This window comes from Micrasema longulum, unplaced genomic scaffold (genome assembly GCF_059751315.1).
Source record: "Micrasema longulum isolate JH-2025_06_02 unplaced genomic scaffold, ASM5975131v1 h1tg000930l, whole genome shotgun sequence".
Taxonomy (NCBI): domain Eukaryota; kingdom Metazoa; phylum Arthropoda; class Insecta; order Trichoptera; family Brachycentridae; genus Micrasema; species Micrasema longulum.
Genome location: NW_028278121.1, coordinates 391,896 through 418,122, shown reverse-complemented (window position 1 = coordinate 418,122; position 26,227 = coordinate 391,896). Strand labels below are relative to the sequence as shown.

The window sequence follows — 26,227 nt, the reverse complement described above, 5'->3', positions numbered from 1 at the left end:
TATAACAGTTTGTTTAAAGATTATAAAATTTATCACTGATACACATATCATCGGGAGTTAAAGACACATATCGTTAAAAAATTAAAACATTCCTGTAGAGGGTGCCTAAAATGACTGATACCAGAAAAAAACAGTTATATGGAACAAATTAATATTTCATTTAATTTGAATTATAAATAAATACAACACGTAAAAACAAAATAACGTGATAACTTCTTACATATTTTTCAGATGAAAAAACTTTTTCCAAAATAAAAAACTTCTCGAGAAATTTTGAAATTTTCTTGGGTCTCAGTTTGAGGGGATTTAAAGTACCGTTCGATATTTTTTTTTTCTAAAATCGATACTTCTTTGTTCTCAATTTGAGTTTGAAATTTGAAAATGCCTGTCAAATGCGACAAACGCCCATCATCACATGATAACCCTAACCAAGAGAGAAAAGAAACGATTACCATTAATCAAATCTTATTTTAATTTTAAAGATAGTTTTTGTTTTTTTTTGGACCACAACAGGTCATACGGTCAATTTGCTGTGGTGAATTACGGCACAGAATACTCGTGATACGACGTGAAAATAATCACAATTTATTATTATGATCTCATTGTGTGTGTACCTATCGAACTCGGAACCCTTTGCGTGGGGCAAGCGTCTTAGGAATAACATAATGGAGCCGATATTATTTGTTCATATTATAGTAGTTCGAAGAAAATATTACATATCGTCTATTTTTTTTTTAATAGAAAAAAAAGTGAAACACGAGCAGTCTGCTGTCTTAGAGGGGTAGAAACGTGTTAAATTATATGTTTATTTAGATCATGTATGGTTAATTATTATTAACATATTTTTCTTTTAAATTTCATGTTTATGTCATTGAGCATTGACTACCGTTTTGTATTTTTTCTCGGGATTATTCTTGGAGCTGTTTTTTGTAATATGGTGAATTTGTTTAAAATTTGTCGTAGTTGATTGATGTGTGGTTCAGTGATTGTGCTGTAGGTGATTTTACATGAACCCATCTCAATTAATCTTCTGGTTATACTCAAAAATTTAAATTGAAAATGTTTTGTTCTCTGCAATATTTTCCAATATAGATTTCAAGTGTACGTATATTGGTTAAAAATGTTAATTTTATGTATTTTTTTTAGTTCACAAACAGGTAAAGATATCACAATATAAATACAATTTATAAAATAAAAAATAATATCACTAAACATCTTTCACCAATTATATGTGAACACCAATAGTCACAAAATAAAAAGAAAAAAAATATACATAGACCAAAATTTAGTTCTCATTATATGTTATTAAAGCAGTTATTAGAATTTATATAAGATTAATTTTAATAAAATTTAATTTAAGATAGATGCAATTTATACAATCGAATATAATTTTACTAGATTATTTATTTATTAAAAAAAATATTGTAATAATAGTCACAATAAAATAACATAAATAAAATCAATGCGTACTCTTATTTAGTATATCCGTTTTATTATTGTTGTACATGTTCGTTAGGGTGAGTATATATATTTAGGGTGTGAGGGTGTGTATGGGTGTGTAAGTATTGTGTGCATGCGAGAGTGTGTAGTGAATATAAGTGGACTTATTGATCAATGATTATAAATAAAAATTAGTTTTAAAAAAAAAAAACTTTTATGAGGAAACGAAGAAAAAAACTTAATAAGAACTTAATAATAATGAGTATATATTTGAACAATAGCTAGATATACGTTTATATAAGGACATTCATTAACTATGTTTGTACCATTTTAAGAATAAAAATATTTTTAGTTAACGCGTTTATAAAACAAAATGTCGTAATTTCCGCATGAAAATTTTTTTTGTCGAATTTAGACAGCATTTAGGATTATATTTCTTTGTACTTGAGCTTCCTACCAATGTTTGTTAATGCGGAAAAAGAACACGTATAGTACTGGTGTAATTTCATGGGTTTTAAGGCTTTTTCGTTTGCTATCGTCACCCTTCGGACTAATAACCCATAAAATCGCTGTCAGTAAACAATGAAAATGATCGTAGATAAAACTTGTGTATTTACAGAATATACACAAAGGAAACGTTTTTAGCTGTAAATATCGAGTGAAAGGATTTAAAGAGGTTATTAAAACGATATTCAGTTTTAATATTTCTACTCTGATGTACGCGTTGCCTAGTAGGTGAATTGGTTCAGCCGAATGAATCTCACCCACATGTTAAAGGTTTCAGCTCATTTAATTCACAATAGTCAACAGACGAAAGAGTTAAGGAAATGTAGATGTTTAAACATGGGCAGAATGGACAATGTTACACAGTATGTAAAGTGGCCACCTTAACCAGCCAATGACAAATCATAAGTCCTGTAAATGCCTAGGCTTCCACATTTCCTTCTCAAAAATGTTTTTCCACTCTATTGCAATGGATTTTTTTATATTTTTTTTATTTATTTCGCTTTGATAACGCACGTTACATTGTGCGACATGAAGTTCTATGCCAGGTATATAATGCTAAAACTCTGTTCTAATTGAGCATATAAGAAAAAAAAATACCGAAAACTTTAAGGAATTATTGTTTATTTCAACAATGACAAAAAATCGCTTTCTGCACAGAAAAATAATGAAAATAAATTAAAATTAAATTTAAAGTAACTCCCGTTACATGGTTTTGGTAACTTATTTTGCATTATTTTCAACAAGTCATACTTTTTAACAAAATGCGTAAGAATGCTACTGAATATGTAAAAACATAATTTACTTTACAGTCATTTTAAAATTACGTAATAATTACGGCAAAGAGTCACTCATCTGATTCTTTACTTAATAATGGAATATCATCTTCGGAATCTTCAGACGAGGAACCATAAACCTAATACTATGATTATTTATTGTATTCCTGATTATTTACAATTTTTTTTACATCACAACAAAATAGGAGGTCAAATTACAGTGGTCAATTCCAGAAAAATCATATTAAAATTTTTGTGTTCTCATCGGGAATCGCACGCGAAACCTCCCGTGCGTGATTCAAGCGTCTTAACCACTAAACCACTTAACACGTATGCAGTTTTAATGGTATAAAGTTTTCCAAAAAAACTCACAGCATTTCCAAGGAAATACACTATACATTCTACGCGAAAGTGATGCTTTATATCAACAAAAGAAGCTGCATCTTCAGGGGACAACTGTCTCACCTGAGGATGAGAGAGCGTTTGCCCTATACCATATGCCAGATACTTAAAAGTCTCGGGTTCGTAGGAAAAGGTTATGCAATAGTATAAACATAACATTTAAGAGAAGGTAGTATCGAGGTCTAGGCCACTTCAGGGCTTATGAACTGTCAATGGCTGGTTTAAGTGGCCACTTTACACACTGTGTAACATTTAAATTCCTTCAAATCTTTCATATGTTGATGTATGTGAAGTTAAAGAGCTGAAACCTTTATTTATGCGGGTGAGATTCACCAAATTAAATTATTTCACCTACATACTAGGCAACGCCTGAAAATCTTATTTTTTCAATTTCTATACTTCTTAATGGACCAGGTGGATTGGATTTATCAACAATATTTTGAGTTTGTCCAAATTTTCGTAGACAAGGACTGAATTCAACTCCCTGGGGAGCGGCTTATATTAACATATTACAACAGAGATGAAGAACATTTAAGAGAAGGTTATATAGAAGTCTAGGCATCTACAGGGCTTATGACCTGTCTATGGCTGGTTTAAGTGGCCACTTTACACACTTTGTAACATTCAGCATTCTGCCCATATTTGAACATCTATATTCCTCCTATTCTTTCATCTGTTGATGTATGTGAAGTTAAAGAGCTGAAACCTTTATTTATGAAGGTGAGATTCATCTAATTGAATTATTTCACTTACATACTAGGCAACGACTGAAAATCTTATTTTTTGCTAAACAATTAGCTACCGTAGCCATAAAAGAAAAAAAATTGCATCTATGCAGTCTGGAGCTGCAGCTGAATCAGTTTATAAGCCGATGTGGTTCGCATTCGGTTTCATGGACTCATTCTTAAATGATATTTTTCAATGTAGATTGTATGTTCAGTAGACCATTTGTAGAAAATTTGAGTTATAAATACCAATATGTTCATTATCTTATTACGCGTCCTTGTAGCTAAAGACTTATTATTTTTTCCGTTACTAAATAGTATTTTCAGCATGTTTTGAGTGCCAATCTCCACTTACTGATTTTAAAAACAAATAAAATTTCTTGTACAATTTGCAAAATGGTCTATTGAACATACAAGCCCAAAACAGCAGCAGCAATTTCTACGTCCATTACTGCGGGAATCTTCAGTACTAATGAAAAAACGAGCGTGTACAGATATGCTCTCGTCGGCCGAGACTCCCGACGAGACGTTCTCGACGAGTGTGTACAGCCGCCATAATATAATAGTACATTAGTCGCAGAGATTTCAAGAGCTTATTTAACACTGACATTAATTATTAAAAATATAAGAGAATAAAAGTCCTAGTTTTGGAAGCCAAATCCATTGAAATACTAGACAACGCCAACGCCTCAAGTAGAAATCTTGTTTTTTTACTTCTTCATGGACAAGTGATGAACACTTCAACCAATCAATGACATGTCATTAGCTCTGTAACGCGTAGACTTCTATATTCTCTTCTCAAAAATGTTCTCAATCTCTGTTGTCATACTTATATATCTATAAATGATTTAAGTTAATAAGATGTCGATGTAATTATATAAACATAACTGTTGAAGAGATTCTCGTTAAGAGCTTGATAAATAAATGTTTGTCATAGGAGGCAAAATAAGGTGTCGGCAATGGAGTCCTGGTGCTAACGTTTATGTATGGGAGAGAAGTATGGAATTTAAAAAAAATAAGGGTGAAAGTAGGCTGAATAGGTGCACAAATGTCGACATCCGTGCATTACGTAAAGTTGATGTAAAATATTATATATTATAGACAAATCAAGAAAGGAGTTTTGCGTTGGGTTGGCCATGAAGAGCGAATGGACAGTGAAAGAATGGTTAAAAATATTTGTGAAATCGAGGAAGACCGAGAAAGACACTACATCACCAAAACATGTTAAAAGTCGGAATAATCGGCTCGCCTGCATGTAAAGATATGTGAATGTAGAGAAAGCAAGGTCTGTATGCAAACAGAGTGATATGGCGTTCTATCCTTTCTGCCTAACCAGCGTGATGATTTGTTTGTTTTTTGTTTTCGTTAAAAGCTTTACACAATTGCCTTCTTTTTAGACGGAAAAAATTGGTGGACTCTATCTAGTTAAATCATTGTATATATAATTTAATGTCGACCTATTTCGTGTTTGCATTTCTTATTCCACTTAGTCGTGGAATCAATAGTCTAACTAGAACGTCAGACCGAAACCGGAACAATCACAATAACAATATTGATATTGCTAGTTAGTTTTTAATTTAACCTTTGTTTTCTGAACATACACATTACACGTTAGAGTGAGCCGATGACGTATAAAGTTTTTTTATTTTTTTAGACATCAAAGTGTAAGGGGTCTAAAAAGTTGCATCTTGGATCACATTGAATCTAAAAATTATAAAAAAATATTCCTTACTACTTTTGGCCATCAATTGCAATTTGAAGTTTATCATTGTCTAAACATTTTGTTAATTATCTTTATTGATAAAATTATTTTTTTGTTAGTCTTTACTAGAGTTTCATCTTTATATAACTCAATCACATTACGAATTCGAACACGTTTTAAATATTATTATTAATATTTTTGTACATTTTTTTAATTATATTTTATGTGTTTTTAATTTCTCTTTTCTTTTCTTTAAAAAAAATAATGTAGTTTCTTATGTTTAACTCAATTTTATTTCTTTAACTCAATCTTTATTCTTATCTTTCACTAAATTTAATCTTTATTATAACTTAAATTGATTTTACACTCTTATTTTATATAATTTATGAAAGATGGTGGAGTTCTATAATTGAGAATATATATAAAGAACGTTAGTTTTGCTTACTTAAAAAATGTATGTATTTTATGTATTCTTGTTGAACTTCCAAATAAATAAAAATAAAAAATAAAAAAAAATAACTACCACAATGCAAAAAGTTTACACTCCACGGAACTAATGCCGTTGAGCGCCTGGCTAATTTTGACGAAAACAATGGCTCATTAAAACAATGCTACCCATTGACTACAAAACAAAGTGCAACTTATGCCCTTAGACACTTATTTATATAAAATTTGATTAAACCGATTTTCTTACTCAAATGCGAAATGACAGCTGGTTTGGCACAAAAATATACTTTTTTGAAAACTTCAAGTTCTGGTTGAGGGCTAAAAGTCGTATCGAATATTTTTTGCATTCCGAGTACTCCAAAAGGCAACTTTTAAGACCCCTTTTGTTTCGTAATTCGGAAAAAAAAAATATCGGCTCACACTAATACATATATCTAGTAGTGTTTTTAAACATTTTATTTTTGAGTTATGTTATTTACGGGTACCATGAAAACGGATACATTTCCATTTTTTTTGTTTTTAAAATTTATAAACATATTTTTTAAAACATTTATGCAAATTTGTGCCATCAGGAATTGCAGTCTAAAAAATGCTATTTATTTATTTTCATTTCTCTTAAAACTGTACAAATGTTATAATATATGATGGTCCTTATATAAACATAAATCTTATTATCATTAGGCTATATATTAATTATCAATATTTATAAACACACTTGAAACTTACATTTTATAACAACACTAAGGTGGTAACGTAACAGAAGATTTGTTAATAAGGGTTCATGCAAAATAACCAGCACCACAATCCTTAACCCACACACCGACAACTACAGTAGCACATTATCCTATCAAACTAGTAGAAATTATGAATAAATAAAATAAATAAAATAAGTAAAATAAATAAAATAAATAAAATAAATAAAATAAATAAAATAAATAAAATAAATAAAATAAATAAAATAAATAAAATAAATAAAATAAATAAAATAAATAAAATAAATAAAATAAATAAAATAAATAAAATAAATAAAATAAATAAAATAAATAAAATAAATAAAATAAATAAAATAAATAAAATAAATAAAATAAATAAAATAAATAAAATAAATAAAATAAATAAAATAAATAAAATAAATAAAATAAATAAAATAAATAAAATAAATAAAATAAATAAAATAAATAAAATAAATAAAATAAATAAAATAAATAAAATAAATAAAATAAATAAAATAAATAAAATAAATAAAATAAATAAAATAAATAAAATAAATAAAATAAATAAAATAAATAAAATAAATAAAATAAATAAAATAAATAAAATAAATAAAATAAACAAAATAAATAAAATAAACGAAATAAACGAAATAAACGAAATAAACGAAATAAACGAAATAAACGAAAAAAACGAAAAAAACGAAATAAACGAAATAAACGAAATAAACGAAATAAACGAAATAAACGAAATAAACGAAATAAACTAAATAAACGAAATAAACGAAATAAACGAAATAAACGAAATAAACTAAATAAACGAAATAAACGAAATAAACGAAATAAACGAAATAAATGAAATAAATGAAATAAATGAAGTAAATGAAGTAAATGAAGTAAATGAAGTAAATGAAGTAAATGAAGTAAATGAAGTAAATGAAGTAAATGAAATAAATGAAGTAAATGAAGTAAATGAAGTAAATGAAATAAATGAAATAAATGAAATAAATGAAATAAATGAAATAAATGAAATAAATGAAATAAATGAAATAAATGAAATAAATGAAATAAATGAAATAAATGAAATAAATGAAATAAATGAAATAAATGAAATAAATGAAATAAATGAAATAAATGAAATAAATGAAATAAATGAAATAAATGAAATAAATGAAATAAATGAAATAAATGAAATAAATGAAATAAATGAAATAAATGAAATAAATGAAATAAATGAAATAAATGAAATAAATGAAATAAATGAAATAAATGAAATAAATGAAATAAATGAAATAAATGAAATAAATGAAATAAATGAAATAAATGAAATAAATGAAATAAATGAAATAAATGAAATAAATGAAATAAATGAAACAAATTAAATAAATACATACAAAAAAATATGAAAAAGAGTTTTTTTTATGATTTATTAAAATGCGTTGATATTATTTGCAATCTTTCTTTCGGTTAAAGAAATATCAAGAAACTTAAGTACCTACTAATGCATGAAATATTTCCCCTACTGAATAAAGATACCTGAAAAACATCTTTTTTTTTCAGTCGAATTAATAAATAAATAAAATACCTGACCTTTTCTCGTGTAATATATTCAATATTATGATACTTCAATTACGTATATCTCGAATGGCGTGAATAAGTAATATTACTGTGGTCAGGACGAGGGTGCCTGTAACCGGGAGTCTCACCCACGTCCGTGACGCCATAGATCGCATGGTTGGCTCGTGCCAGTATTCGGAGATATAGCAGATTGTCACAGAGAAAAAGCGGAACTAGATGGCACGAAACTGTTCCATTACAGGCTTCACTTGTCCAAGGCATACCGAGTCGAGGAACTTCCACATTATTTATTTATTGAAGTAATACTACCAAATTCAACAACAGTGAAGGTTGACTTGTGGAATCCATTTATTTAAAATGAAAGTAGGCTAGCATTTCACCTTTTATGCATAGAAAAGAAAATCCAGGACTAGATTATTATTGGAAGTTAGTACTCTTGTTCATTTATAAAGTATTGAATACTTAAATAGATGGCAATTTTAATACTTAAATTAAACACTGATTTGAGTCTACTTAAACATTTTATTTTATTAAGTTCGGCATGAAAAATTATTTTTATTATGGGAAAAAACAATAGTTATCGGTAAAGCCAGGTGTTTACCTAGTGATAGGGAATTTAGGTAAGCTGAACTTGCTACGTTCAATTATATTATTACTTAATTACATGACACGAGTACCTAGAATTTTATAACTGTATATAAAGATTATAGGTCTACTTAATCGTCAAATTCGTTTGAAAATACAAAATATAAAGCCGAAACAATTGTCCGATTGTTTTGGTGTTTGAAAATAAAATATTTTTTGTAAGTAGACTCAAATCAGTGTTTGGTTTTAATATTAAAATGACAATACGAAATTCTATCAAATAAACGCGATATCAATAAAAAAATTAAGGTGATTGCCCTGAATCGTTCAGTTTTTATATTCCACATTTACCAGCTACATTTTTTTTGTTTCATAATCATCATAATACTACTAATTATTTATTATTTATTCAAATTCGCATGCAGGGGCTTGCGATTTAGACTTTTTTTATACCTCGCCAAGTAAATGGGAAAAATTTTATCTGAAAAAAGCATTTACATATAATAGTAGCCCATAAAATAAAATCGAGTTTATTTGTCTAAAGTATATTTCATATAATAAAAAAACATATTTTTATCCAAAAATCAATATTACATTATGGACAATTATTGATTACTGTTAACTTTCTATTGTAATATGCCCAGAAGGACATAAGTTAATAAGTATAGGACAAATGTGAATCAATATACTAGAAGTGATCTTTAGAAACACGAATGTAGTTTTTTCCATGCCAATAAAAATACAATATTTTATATTCTTAAGAACATTTAAGAAATATATAATTTTAATAATGAAAAACAGAAAAATAATGAAAAACGACATGCAAAACATCTTTAAAGTCTGGGGGTGTCAGTTACTCCAGAAGATGATAGAATCAGCGTTAAGACCGTTGAAGAAATTTATTTTACCTATTACTTATATAATAAACAAAAGTTCAGAGATCGGAGTGTTTTCCACAATTTTCAAAAAATCTACAGTTACACCAACATATAAGTTTGTTGATGCAACAAACTTTAGTAATTATCGACTCAAATCCTTAATCTAATATGGCATATCTAATTTACCAACAAAAAAAAACTGTTAATTTCCTTCAGAAAAACAATGTACTTAATTTATATCAGTTTGGTTTTAAAAAAAACACAGGCACACAAGATGCTATAGCTTAATAACTTCAATTATTTATAAAAGTCTCGACTATGGTGATAAGTGTTTATGTATTTCGATTGATTTAAGATACGTTTTTGATAGTATATCTCATGATAAACCAATAAGTAAATTAATTAAGATTTGTATTTGCGGAAATGTAATATCTTGGTATCAAAGTAACTCAAAAGAACGTCAACAGATAGTGAAACTAAATGATACTTCTAGTTATAAAATAATCTGTTCAGATTTTGAATTCCTTAAAAAACAGTAATTGGATCTGTTTTTTTGTTATATATGTTAATGATATTTTCAATATGCAGAATATGAATGGTGATAACATTTCGTATGCTGATGACACCGTACTCATTATAAAAGGATCTTCATGGGACGAATAATAAATATGTATATTAATAAACTAAAAGAATGGTCCGATGACAATATTTTGTCTCTGAATACTGAAAAAACATACTAAATTACTTTTCTCATTGAAAGAATAAGTTATATCTCCTATAAATATTTGTATCCACACTACGAAATGCAATTAAGGATATCTGTTTCAAAGAACGACTAAATATTTATGAGACTACCGTTGTTGGATGCAAAAGGAAAATAAATACACGATAGAATCCAATTTCCAAATGTTACTTATGTTTTTGTAAGTTGATAATATAATATCAAATGTCGAGATCAAAGCATGCATGAAAATATGCACGAAGCGAAATCATTGTAACTGCACAATTGTCACGAACTCGAATGGCCAATATCACAAAACAAACAAAAATACATAATCATTGTGGACAAGGGTCGCGATTAAAAACGCTATCTTTACCAGTACATGTCGTGACAATAAAGTTATATAGATATTTATGAACGATAATGAGAAAAATTTAAGTATCTTTGTCGGTAACCTGTAATTGATCACTTTTAGAAAAACAATGGATCCATATTCTATTTTTAAGATAGAAACTTTAATATTAATTTGTAGGAAAAAATTGAACATAAAAGATAACTTCGCATACAGGCCCTAGGCTTGAAAGGTGAGCCTAAGAGGAAAGGTGGTCTGATTTTTCTTCACGCAGACGCATTCCTGTATTTTCTCCTTGGATTATGGCACTAGATCAGTGATTTTATGCACACTAAAGATATGAATATAAACATCTAACAACAGAGAAAAAGTACATATCAGATTGGGGAATACGGAAGTTCAGGCATTTACAGGGCTCATGACCTGGTGGTTTGAGTGCCACTTTACACATTGTGTAACATTCACTTAACTACCTTTGTTTAAACATCCATATTGCTTCAATTTTTCAAAATGTCCTCTGACTGAATTATTTCACCTCCATACGAAGCAACGCCTGAGATTATTTTTTATTTTTTATAGTTTTTGGATAAGTTGGTTTTATTTATTTATTTATTATATATACGGCTTAAGCCAATAACAACTTTTACATTAAAAAACATATGTACAAGAAACTGAACAAAAATAACATAAAACTATGGAGCAAAGACAAACAAGGGTAGTGAAATATTGGTTAACAAAATATTCATAAACACAATAAACATATAAGACTACGTGATAAACCATGCCAATCTATCTTCATCCCACGTTGATTTAGTGGCAAAGAGATCTACGAAAAGCCGCCCAAAGAATTCCAAGTTGTGTGACGAATCGACTAATCTATGAAATTCAGGACATTCGGGCATAAAAACCAAAGGTGCCATTATGAGATTTAACAAATAGCAAATTTTAATTTCTGGTGAAATGGTAGGGAACATGAAAAAAAAAGATTTATAAACAATATTTTAACTTTGTTCAAATGTTCGTAAACATGAACTAGATTTCACTTTCTTAGGAGTTATTAATACTAACATGAATCCAGTCCTTATCAACAAACATTAGGACAAACTAAAAATATCTTAGGAGATTTCTGATTATTAAAACAGATATATGGTTATAAAAGACTGTATTGTATTGAACGAAAATGATAAAGGGCTGACGTAGACAGAAGGTATTATGTAGATACAGCATAAAGCAATGGTTTTGCCGAACAATCACTGGTAACAGGAAATAGATTCATGCTTGAATTGAAACAATAATTATTAATTTCCGTTCTGTAGAACAAAAACGTTTACGAAAAAATCAAAGCCGTGTAAAATACAATCATAATATATATATTTATTAGTACATTCATAAGTTGAATCTTTGAATCAATCGATTTAAAATGTACCATTTTTCAAGGTGTAACTAACGGTGTAGGTAACTACAGCATTTTGAATGGTAACACAATTTTATCATATATGCAGAGAAAATAATTATAAATGATAATAAGACTTAAAATACGGCAAACATGATAAAAAAATGGAAGATCTGTTGATATCCATATTAAAAAAAAAATAAAGTTCCTGCGATTTACCCAAATTTTTGAGGCCATTTTCTGTTATATCATCATCATCATAATTCCCTTACCGCACCTAATGGTGCATAGGGCACTGCATTTGTAACAGATAGACATCTTTAATATATATATATACTAGCAATTGCACAGAAATCTTTAATCCGAGTCATTTAAAAAAAAACATTTCGCTATCCAAGTGACTTGCTCTTCAAAGAATTCAGAGTACTGAATATTATTCAACAGTATATATTGAGAACGGTAGTGGTTACACACATAAATAGAGACATTTACCAAAGCGTCAACCACAACCATAATACAAGATACTCTAATAGGGATCTGATACTAAGTGAAGGGGTCAACACTGTTCTGGCATCGACACAACACTATTACGTAGGCAAAAAGGTCTATAACCTTTTGCCAGAATCGTGGAAAGACTGTTAATTTATTGAGTCACTGTTAATTTATTTGTGATACACTGCACCCGATCAGAGTACACATTTGAATATTTTTGAATTATGCGGAGCATTAGCTTTTATGTTCCTGATAATTACCTTAGACAGCGTCAACATAGACTGTTTCACATTCCAATATACAGGACCAACCTGCCAATGGTTATGCCTGTTGGAAGGGCTATCTCTATGTTGAACAATATCACTTTGGACATTGACATTTTTCACGTCTCTGAGGGAGTTTTTCGTTACAAGATTCTCTTACTTTTTTAACATATTATTCTTTGGATATTATGTATACTAATGTGTTTTTTTTACATATACCTAATTTTACCTTATTATTTATATATGTATGAATTAAGATATTTTATTTTGTAATGTACATATATATGAATAAATAAATAAATGATAAATGAAATAAATAAATAAATGAAATAAATAAAAAAATGAATTTTCAATTTTTTAAATAAAACCGTTGTAACTCTTTATATTGTTAGTAAACCTAAAAATACAATACAAGTCCGAAAACACAACAGTTAAACTACACTGATACCTTATTTTAGCTTTCGTGTTCATACCATTACACAATTACGGCCCTCCAAAAAGGGTGATCCACTTTTGACACCCTAACCCTACATATTTTTTAGTAAATATCGAAAGTTAAGCAGCTATCTCTTTTCTAATAAATTATTTTTATTTGGTAATATTATTCACAGTTTGCACTACGTAATGGGTAAAATAATCCGTTAAGTAATGTTAACTACAATTGTTAAATAAATAATCAACATAATAATTCTTTCAATCTGCTTCTATTTAACATGAATAATGCAAACATTCCATATGTGTATGATTTCTTCCACCATATTAACTTTTATCTGCTGATTCGGGGTGTTTGCTTACTTCATATTTTATGGCTGTTAAGAATAGACGTTAATACAAAACAACGAGTCAAAAAGTTCGAAAGTCGTAAAAATTTTATTGCGGTATATGTTGACCTTTTTAACTAATTTGTTGAAAAAAAACAAAGATCTTTAGTATGAGGGAAACCGATAGGAAGATCCACATTCTTTAAAACGGTTTTCGGGTATGCGAAAGGGGTGCTTTCAATGTAAAAACACCCTTTTTAAATCAATATTTTAAATCGATCAAGTCAGGTCTCTTGTATGGTTCGCAAATGCGCTGATCATTTTACGACGAGGCGGGTACTGCTCAGATATAGATAAAATAGATGACCAGAAAATCTATTAGTTACAATTTAACAAAATATTTTGAAAATACGTGTTATTAAAAGGTCAAAGTGAAATATTTACTGAAATAACGACAATGAATAGTAGAGTTATCTTACAATTGGAATATTAATACCCTCTCTCTCTCCAATAGCGCTACAGCTTATATCAAGCTTTGGCCTCCAGTAACTTTCGCCTCCAACTCTGTCTGTCCTCAGCCGCCGTCTTCCAATTTGCCTGGAGAAACTGCTCTGCATTCTTTGTCACTTCATCCTCCCATCTCAGCCTGGGTCTTTTCACTGATCTCTTTCCACCCGGGTGTCCGCTTATTAATCTTTAAGGGACACGTAAATCAGGCATTCTCTGTACATGTTCGGCCCATCTTCATCTAAGCTCTTCATATGCGCCGAAATGCTTAGGGCTGGATATATATTGTACAGTTCTTCGTTATACCGAATGCGCCACTGATTATTCTCTCTCGCTGGTCTGCAGATTCTTTGGAGTACTTTTCGTTCAAAAGAGCCCAGCATTATAGTCATATTTACTGTCAGTGTTAGCGCCTCACACCTTCATACCAATACAGTACGTATAATTGTTTTGTATCTGGTAATTTTGGTTTTTCTGTGGACGTTACGTGATTTAAATACTGGCAGCAAAGAAAATTATGTTTTGTTAGCTGCTATGATTCTTTTCCTGATTTTTGAAGGATGTTTATTGTTCTCTGTTACGCTGTAGCCCAGGTAGGTAAATTGCTCGACTACTTTGAAGTACTAATTGTATTTGTATTGGACGCAGCCTCTTGCTCTGTGCGATGGGTTTCTGCTTTGTGTCATCATTTTTGTTTTCTTAACATTGATTTGTAGTCCCACATCTCGTGCAGCTGTTTCCAAGGGATCAAAGACCTCCTTATTGGCTTTTATTGATCTTCCGACAATGTAAATATCATCCGCATATCAGACAAGTTGGCTACTCTTTAAACAAATATTGGAGCTAGTGTCTATCAGAGTTCTTCTTACGACATGTTTGAGCACAATATTAAAAAGAGATGGGGCCAGGCCGTCTCCTTGTTTTAATCCTTGGGATACTGCAAATTTTTCCGTTAGTTCTCCATCTATTTTGACCTGACATTTTGAGTTGATTTAACAAGTCTTTGAGGGATTTGAAATTTATTTGAATATCAGTACCCTACCCTATGAAAAGTTATGTAGTTGCGGATAAGACTAAAATGATGATGAATTATTGAAATGCCCAAAGCCAATTGGTTACGCAACATTTTTTTATACTTAAATGACAAAGCTTGATCAATAAATTACAAAATATGCGATAGATCTCGTGAGAAGGTCTCGTAACAATGAAATACCGACGTCAAAAATCTTCGAAAATGGCAAACTGTTTAACAATCGCTATGGCGTGTTTGCTTGCGATAGGAATCAAGAACGGGAGCAGGGGGTGTTGATGGAAACTAGTTTCCCCTATAGATGTATGAATTAATCAAACCTAAAAGATTATTGTGCCAAATTATCATAAACGTAACTAGCCATTACCATTTCGGAAACTGTTAACGCCATTTCGTTTGAATAGTTTTAGGGGGAATTTTTACAGCTCCGTAAAAGTCAAACATTTATATAAATATTAGCTTTTACCCGCGGATTTGCACGCGTAGAATTAGTAAAAAAAATAATGAAATAATTTTTAAGGATAAAAATTAGCTTGCATTGACTGCCAGTCCTCAAACTATTGCTATGCAAAAAATACGACGGTCTGTTGGTCTATGACAATGTAGCATCATTATTCTGTTTGATTTTTAAAATGTTTTTTAACTAAGAGTTTTCCCTAGGAAGTAATATCGTTTTTCGGGATGAACAATAGCATGTGACACTTGTCACCTCTCCGAATATCCTATTGCAAAAAATCCCAGTTTTATCTGCTGTCTTCAAACGTACGGCATACAAAAATATTTTTTCAAAACTGTTTTTGAAAAACGCAAAAGGTACCAACACAGGAAATTTAGTTATGATATTCTTTCTAAAAAAAACCACGTAATTGCTTCAATTTTGAGTCGTGTAAAACAGGACGCCAAAATGTTGATTCTGTCGATTTTAGTAAAGTATAATAAGTTTTACGTGCAGTAGTTTTTTTTGCACAGCATAGTAAATTGCAATATGGTTAATTGGTTCGGTCGGAGAAATGTCTCCCACATGATAAAGGTTTCAGCTATTTTACTTCACGAAAGTCAACGAAAGTCATAAGGCATGTAAATGCCTAGATTCCAGTATTACCTTCTCAAAATGTTTTTCCTCTCTGTTGCAACATATTTCGAATAAAATATATGTTTTTCATTTAAAATTATTCCTTCAAATTCAGTATTATTTGGCATTAGACTACGCGACTTGCCGCGATCAGTGAAGCCTACGCAACGCTTGACGTGGGTGTAACAAAATATTAATATTACGCTGGCAGTAATATAGCACAAGCTTCTTAATTTATTGAAAGGTTTCTGTGAATGGGACGGTGTATGGTATCTGGTTATAGCTACAGTTCACACGTAACTCCCCTATCCCCGCCCCCTGCCAACAAACATCGGAGGCGGAGGCTCGCTCCGATGAACCAAACAACAGTATTCATTCTAAAATAAGAAGCTTTTGACTAATAATAGATTTGAGAGAAGTAGTTACTCGTATATAGCGGTGGCTTTTATTTGGATTACGTTGTGCGACGAGTCCTATACAATACGGTAGGTAACCTCAAAATGCAGTAAATACGAAATAATGACAACAATAAAATAAGGTTTGACAATACGCGAACGTTGATTCAAAACGAACACACAAATGCATATTATATGCACCAAATATACATTTAATTATTCTTATCTTTTTTTTTAAATACTGTGATATTATTAATAAAACATTAATTTAACAAACTGTTAAGATGTGTGGAAAATAAACTATGTATGCAAATGTTCTTCAAAAAACAGTTTAAAAAAAAACAAAATAAATGGAAATATAATAAATAAAAATACAATTTTTCAGAAAGAATAAATTAAGGTTATTGGAAAATTAACGAAATTTTGCGCAAAGCATACAAAAAAAATACTTAGGATTATCTTTCTGTATTGTACACAAGCCATGAAACTGGGCGTGAGGCACTCGAACGCAACTTGAGCCCGCCTATCTCAGCCCACGCGCAAGGTACTACTAAAACAAAGCAAGCTATCAATACGTCAGTCTTTTTACTCCAGCTACTGAATGGGAGGGGATGCGATGTTGTCAATTCTAGTCATGGTTTCAAAAATCAATTCTTGTAATGAGTGTTTAAAAATGTGCCGGGTTTCTCACACGCAGGTTCATTGACGCCGGGACGCCGGGTTAACAATGAATCATATAATTCAAATCGACTTATAACCCAATTTGAATTACTGTTGATTATAAAGAGTGATTTTACACAAAACAAAAATGTAGTTTTATTTTTCAGCAAAAAAAAACACAAAGTTATTGCTTTAAATGTTATTTATCAAAATTAAATAAAGTGAATAATCCCGTTGACTTCTTAAATTCTAGGTTTCCGTATGAACAACTTTCCAGAAGTTTACTACAACCTTTCAAGGTATGTACGGCACATAGGTAGAATCTATTTATAGGGACCGGCAGTTCAATAAATGTCCCTAATACTTCCTTCGAGAATGTGAACTGAATAATAAATAATAATGTAAGTGCTTCTATAACGGGAATTGCAACTCTCGAAAATCATTTACGAATTCTATTAAATCTAATGAAGTAGGTACAAACTGCACCTGTTTTATACATTTTAGGCAATAGGTATGCATATTAGAGAGATAATGTTTTGTGTACAGTTTTCTTGAGTTAATTAGCTTCGTTATATCTATTTAACGATTTGATCATTTTTGTTGCTTATATAGTTTGTCACAGGAGGCAAAATAAGCAGTTCATAATGAAGTCCTAGTGCTCAATCACAGATGTTTATCACGTCGATTAAAAGTCCTTAACCGATACTTTATTCACAAGATTTGTTTGTTGCGTCGGTAATTACTGAAAAGTGCGGCTATTATGATTGAGCTGCTGGTGCCGGCCTTTTATATGGGAGCAACGTATGGAATTGAAAAAAAGAAGACGAAAGTAGGTTGAATGCTGTTGAAATGTGATGAAAATGTGAGGTGAAACTTTGTACGACAGGCTAAGACAAGCAATATCGACAACCAAAAAAGGGTGCTGCGTTGGTTTGGACGTGTAGAGCGAGAGGCAAGCGAAAGAACGTTTAAAAGCATTGACTTAAATTGCAGAAAACGAGAAAGACCGAGAAAGACAAAGCATGACAATACTTGAAGACAAACGAGTTAAAGGTCCGAATAATTGGCGTGCGTTCTCTCTGTATGTTTAGTCTTCTTTGTACCAATATGTAAAAAAAAAAATTAAAAAAATATTGTTAAGCGTTCTCGGCACGGTTAACCCCACCTCAATGAGGTCATATTATTTTTATCATAATTCATTGTTTCTAATGTAAAAAAAAAAAAAAAAATGAAATATTATAGTTTGTATTTAGCTGCAATATCAATAAACTAAAAAAATAATAGTTATGTGAATTGAAAAAATAATAATAAGACCAGAACTTTGTAAATTATTTAAAAAAAAAAAATATTTGCGTTCTTATGATTTACCCAAATATTTAATTTTGAGGGCCATTTTCGACGAGTTGTAAATAACTCACTATTAGAAAATGGGAACCAAGTTGGGGTAGAGTAGAATTCGAACCACGGACCTTCGGTCCGTGAGTTCGAGACACTAGCCACAGGACCACAACCCGATTAAACTTATTTTTGGCAACTATTATTGTTATTTTTGCTTATATTAAAACGCTCTTAAAACAAGTTATTTTTATATCTGTACCTTAGAGGGTAAAACACAGGAGTCCATATTTACCCGTTTCGAAGATAAAAATGCAAAAATTATCGCAATAACCTATTTTATACGTGAATAAAGCTTCGTTTTTTTTCGTCATAAAATACTTTTTTAAGTTGTTTTAATGCAAAAACATTGGTTGTCCCAGATACCCTATTTTAATATGTACTTTAATAATCAAAAAAATCATTATTTTACATTAAAAATTCTTATAGACGAAAATTATGTCAGTTGCTTCAAAAGTTATCATGCTTTAGAAGTCGCACAATCACAGAATCTTGTTTACTAAAAATTTCAGATATTAATACGAGTTTAAAAAAACATAATACATTTACGTGCACAGTATTAAAAATTTAGTGATCAGAATGCACATGACGTTATGGGAAAATTATAAAACAGGTGAACAATTTATAATACAACCATGACGTTATAACACACAATACCATGTGTCATAGAACAATGCCCTTTAGAGAATGAACCGTTATAGCACATGTTGGCAACCCTCGGCCCGCGGGCCGGCGGAAATGTGGAGTTTTGATCAAACCAAAATTTGTTCCCAAACTCAAAACATCGAACGTGTGAGTGATTTAATAAATAATCTTTCATAATATACAATATTATCAGCGACTGAGGTGATTTTTTTTACGAAAATGGTTCATAATAAACTATTCTTCGTTATTATCATTAAAAGATCCCATGTCATATGTAATTAATAGTAACAAGATACAGCTTTTAACTAAGGGCCATTACACAAGAGCGTTTTTTATCGGCGTGATTTTTATTCGTGGAAAAAAACTTAATTTAATTATAGAAAAAAATAAGATCAGTCGTTAGGTAACAAGGATAATTTAAGTGATGAAAAATAAGCGTGTAACTCGGTTTTAGAGAAAATAAGTGAATAAAGTCAGAACATTGGAATCATTTCGATCCAGAGCGCGTCAGTATGTGAAACGTTGAATAGGATTTTATTGGACATGACCTATAATGAAAGCATCCACCCCTTTCCCGAAACTGTTCATAAAGACTTGAGTCTTTCTTCAGTTTCGCATATCAATATCAATTTATTTTTTTTAAACTAATTAAGCGAAAATGTAATATTTCTTTACAATCAAACCGCGAAAGTAACAAAACAAATAAACTTTAAAAATATTCATTGTACCCCTCACTGCAGTATTGTCAGTTTGTGATCAATCAAATACACATGGTCAGCACAATCACCTTTTTCTAATTTCCCAGTATTACAGTGGAGGAATACAGTGTTAGTTCTAAATTGAGACCGCGGCCGCACGCTCCAGATCCCGCTTCGGAAAAGAAGAAGAACGTAGTAATACAAACAAATCAATCAGACGACACGAAACCCAGATACAAATAGAAAACATTAGAATAATTTGCCCTATACAACATGCACTCAATCAACAGACGAAAAACAATACGTATCTATAACAAATCACAGTGGAACATCAAATTATCAAGACACTACCGGCAAAATCCTAACACAGATCCTAACATGATCCCTATCGAACTCAAGCGAAATTACTTTTCGTCATAGTACTGAATTCCTCGCAAAAACCATTTTCCTAATACCAACAGTAGAAACAATCCTATGCAAAGACCTTTATCGTCCTAACAATCTCAAAGACCTTAAAGCAGACGAAACGGGTCCTAGAGCATGGCCGGCGCGTGGTTCTCTCGAGTTAGTCTACTATTTAGATTTGTAATTTACCATTTCCCTCTATGGGACAAAAACAACACAGACGAACAAGAGTTCAGTTCAGACAACCAATGCTAGTACCCAAGTATGTATCCTTTTATCTTAAACTGATTTAGTACTCATGGTAGGCCTTTACCCAGTTCCTCCCATTTTTCTACCCATTCGCTCACAAAATGAAAAAATGCTTTAACGTTGGTTGGATTAGCCAATAAGCTTGGATTCCACATCGGCCTCGTCACCTCTGTCAAGCCGTTTAACATGTTTTCCCTTTCAGTATCTAAAATCGGGCAATGCCATAGGATATGTTCAGCCGTCTGACGGGGATCCCCGCAAGTACATCCAGGATCTCTTACTACTGGACATGACCTGCAGCTATTCATCAAGAAAATTATTTCAACCCAGAGTGAATCATATCACCACGATCGCAACCCAGAGTGAATCATATCACCACGATCGCAACCCAGAGTGAATCATATCACCACGATCGCAACCCAGAGCGAATCATATCACCACGATCGCAACCCAGAGTGAATCATATCACCACGATCGCAACCCAGAGTGAATCATATCACCACGATCGCAACCCAGAGTGAATCATATCACCACGATCGCAACCCAGAGTGAATCATATCACCACGATCTCAACCCAGAGTGAATCATATCACCACGATCGCAACCCAGAGTGAATCATATCACCACGATCGCAACCCAGAGTGAATCATATCACCACGATCGCAACCCAGAGTGAATCATATCACCACGATCGCAACCCAGAGTGAATCATATCACCACGATCGCAACCCAGAGTGAATCATATCACCACGATCGCAACCCAGAGTGAATCATATCACCACGATCGCAACCCAGAGTGAATCATATCACCACGATCGCAACCCAGAGTGAATCATATCACCACGATCGCAAAGCAACGGCGGATGTGCGAAACATGCGACATTGACTTTATGTATAACTAACCCAAGTATCAAACTACATACTCTTGTACTCATAAAGTTGTAACAAAGAGTCAAAAAATAATTAATTCGTTCTCACGAAAAGATGAAGAAAATCACATGAATCGTTGCTATACGATCTTGACGATGTGTTTTTCTAATTATGATTAAATTACTAAGAATTATTTTATACGGTGTTCGCTGACTACTAAAACCTTTCTTTATTTAATACTAGCTGACCCGACAGACGTTGTCCTGCCCGAACGTTGGTTTGCCTTGGAAAAACACTTTTTATTGATAATAGATAAGTAGGTACCTAGGTACTTGTTTGTGATTAAATTCCAAAACTAAAAATTGTTGATATTCAAATATTGAATTTAAGTAGGTACTTGTTTATGGTTGAATCCCAAAACATAAAATAAATATTTTTTCAAATATGGCATTCTTTTTGCAAACGTCAATCTTAGGTCTTCTCACCAACAAAGGGGTGCACTTATGTAAGTATACGAATTTTACAAATGTATTGAAATTAATAATATTTGAGTATTACCAAAAATCCCCTAAAAAGAAATAAATGGGTGGAAATTATACGGAATTTTAGGAAAAAAACTGATTAAGATCCAAATAAAACAAGTTATGTTTGTAAACATTCAAAAACAAACTTTTTCAACCATTATAAAACAACATCATTCCATTTTTTTGTAAATGCATTCTCCTCGAATGCAACCCTGGTAGATCGATGAATAAAACATTTATGCTCCTTACTTCTTTTTTACATATGAAGTTGAAGATTTTAATATTTACTAACACGCACAGCGCAAAGATCTATATTTCTCTGAAAACTGCACGTAAATGGGTTAAGCCGATTAGGAGTTCAGTGACATCACACGTACAGAGGAATTATATATGTATAAAGATGGGTGGATAGTTATTTTAATATTCCGGCTCGCAATTTGTACAAAAAATTGGCAATCTGGCCCCGACTAGAAAAAGATTGCCTAAGTCTGACCTATAGGAACAATTCACACTATTACCAGTAATCATACTATATCGAGATTAAACGATGGGTATTTTTGAACCGGTTTAAGATTAGTATTCGATTTTATCTAGACAAACAGAAGGTTAAACCGAGCCGAAGAAATTATGAGGGAATAAAAAAATCTATGTTTATGACTTAACAATTCTGATTTTGAGAGATTAGTGTTAGTGGAGCTTCCAAAATTAAAAATCGGCGAGTTTATTGTTAAATTACTGGAACCCCTAAGTACGTCTTTATTTTTTTTGTTGTATGCGTCGGTATTCACCATTACACAAAAAAGTTTATTTTTACTTTGACAGCTGGCTACTGGCTGGTTTGTTTGTTTTGGAGCGAATGCTTGTCGTCCTAATAAATTTTATGAAAGGTAAGTTTTAAACATAATTTAGTCAAATTAAATTGATTTTATTGAATAAATATATGTTGTAAAATATTAAAATATTTTTTAATTAAATTTGAAGTTTGATTATCAGATTGAGACCCATTTTATTTTTTTAAAGTGAAATAAATTCTTAAGTATAAAAGAAAAAAAAGCACTTTCACCTAATAGTGACGTGTATCTATTTACTTAAATAAATGCCTCAGAAAAAATGCACTGTGTTTTTTATTTCAATTTGTTTCTGAATGCATAATAGTTATAAAAAGTTTTAAAAGTCTCACAGTTTTAAATACGGTTGAGAGGAATGAATATTAGACTTTGTAAAATTGCTATTCAAGGCTGGATGGAGAAAAAGTAGCGGCGAAACAAGAGATAAGAGGGGGAGCAACCGGAAGCAGATCACCGGCCTATTTCCGCTTGCGTTTTTCCATCCATAATTTTCATTAAACAGTTCGTTAGAGATTGTTCCGATCTTTGGAATAATCTCTTAGAATAGTTTTTTTGGAATATTCAGTCTTCGGAACTTTTGGCCAATGTTACAATTAACATTTTTTTTGTGGAAGTAAGTTTCGATGTGCACAGAAGTACAAATAAGACAATGTAATTAATTGTTTATCATACTTCCATGTCTGCTTCCTAGTTGGAGTATATTATGATGTCCACCAAGAGCCTCAAGACGACTCTGTCAACTGCCACTCTGTCTTGTGCATCTTCCGATGTCAGGTTTGCGTCCCGTAGTTCTGACGTGAATGGAATGAATTAATTCACAATCATTTTTATATTTTTTTATAGGAATAACCCACTCAGCCTCTGTTTTAGAGACTTGTCAACATGTGGCAAAGAGAAAATATGGAAGGAAGTAAAGAAAAATAAACCACAACATTTAGACAGCTGTGAAAAAATCTTGGATTTATTTCTTGCAATTGGCAGGAATCAAACTCGCGACGCCAGTTTTACAATCGACAGTCTAACTAACTGTGGCACGGCACCGTCCCCTGTCAATAAATCGGAAAAAAAAAATAGAAGTCGAAGGTAAAGCGGGAAAAAAACATTTTCAAACAATTCGTAATAATTTAAAAAAAAGCGTACAAAAGTTAATAAAAATAGGAAAATTAAAAAATTAACTTTAAATAAATAAGAAAAATACACGATAAAATATAGGTACATTTCAGAACGAAGGTAATTCCTCTTTTTTTTACATTTGTACAGAGTAACAATATTTACAACGAAATAGCGTGTTGGAGTAAACTAATTGTATGGTAAATTAACTTCACAAGAGTATAAAGCTATGTTAAGTTATGCACTGAGGTTTAGAAAAAATACAGTATGTTAAATGAATTATTTTTCGAAAATCTAGTCATAAAACATTGGATTAAAAAATGTTTGTTTTAAGAAGGGTACATGACATTTAGGTTGGATGATCATTTTTATGTATTTTAAACTTATAAATAATATTATTGTATTATTTTCATTCGTTATAGGCAGGTAGCCTTTGCTTAGTTGTTTATTTGAAAAATAATGTTTACTTGATTGTATTTTAAAGACTCTTATTAACTCATTATAGCGATGAAAAAAAACCTTGTATTTCCCTATTAGCGTGTTTGATGCAACTTTATTACTATTTTATTATTTTAATTTTATTTGTTTATTTTTTCATACATACTTACATATTATACATATAATTTCATTTACAAAAATACACTTAAAATAAATCTATAACATAATTTGGAAAAAATGCCCACAAAGACTTCAGCGTCTGAGCGTGGGCCATTCCTTTTTTAATGATTAGTAAGTTTTAAGCATATAAATATGGTATGACATGACCATGAAAAGAAAAAAAAAAGAAAAGAAAAACAAAATTACATATGCTGATATTACGAAAAAAGGATTTATTTGCAGTCGGCATTTTATTTTTAATTTTAATTTTTAAAAAATTAAAAAAGGTGTCTATCTGTTACTTCCATGCTAATCCAAGACCTCAAACCTACTTTAAACTGTACTAGCGATTTAATGTTTTGTAATTCTTTAGGTAGAAGATTGAAGGATTTTGGACCAACATGTAAGGAGTGCCTCTGTGCGAACTTAGTTCTGCATCCGTACACTATCGGATCTATTGTTAATACGATTTGAATTATGACTAAATAATTCCCTGTTTAAGTGAACATATTTCAGGCACTGAAATAAATATAATTTTCTAAAATTAAGGACTCCACTCTCTACATGTAGTTCATTACTAGGAAATAGTCAATGTTTTTTGTACATTATCTTAGTGACTATGCAAGTCCAAGATTCCTCCCTATCCTATTATACCATATGTTATTGAAGATTGAATTAAAGCGTAATATACCATTTTTATTTTTTCTTAGGTTAAAATATTTTTTAGTCTATGGAAAACATAAAATAAATATCTTAGTTTGGCTGTTAGTTTAGGAAAATGTTTTTTCCATTTTAGCGTACAATCTATGTATGTACCCAAATATTTATAGCTTTCCCCTAAACTTATTTTGTAGAACTTATTACAGATATCTACATTACATTTTAAATAAAGGATTTTAATTGACGAATTCTGTGAACGGCCACTTTTTTTAAAGATCTGAAAAGGCAATCACATGTTTTTTTAAATATTTAAACTAAGTAAATTTGTTTCAAGCCAGTTATTAACTATCGTAATACTTTTTGGAGCGTCATTAAAGGTTGACTCCCATGTTTTATTATGAACAATAATACCAATTAATCACAAGACAATTATTTTAAAAAGGATTTGTTTTAAAAAACAGCCTGTGCACATGAGTAAGTTTCTAGTACAAGTTTTGCCTGTATACATGTATTATGTGTCTTGTATATAAACTTTTTATAATGTATAGTGAGTTAAGGTCTCCTGTGAGTTGGGATATTCGCGTGAGTAACGCGATCCTGCCAAGGGGTACATATTGCGAAGCTCTAAACACCGAATAAAGGACCGTGCCCGTCTTAAATTCAATGTTTTATATTAAGGCTATTTAAGAAATTGAACTAAGGGAAGGGGATGATAAACTGACGCCGATGTATATCGATAATCACCGGGGAGCGGAAGTTACCGGAAATCAAAATATCTTCATATCTATTTCGGTTTTGGTATGGACACGTAACGTAAATTACAACACAATTTC

General features: G+C 30.8%; 1 protein-coding gene across 2 annotated transcripts in view; it reads right to left on the bottom strand.

The window, feature by feature from the left end:
* Positions 1-26,227, bottom strand: part of LOC148278083 (protein GDAP2 homolog) — a 202,617-nt gene that overhangs the window by 99,962 nt on the left and 76,428 nt on the right. The window lies entirely within an intron of this gene.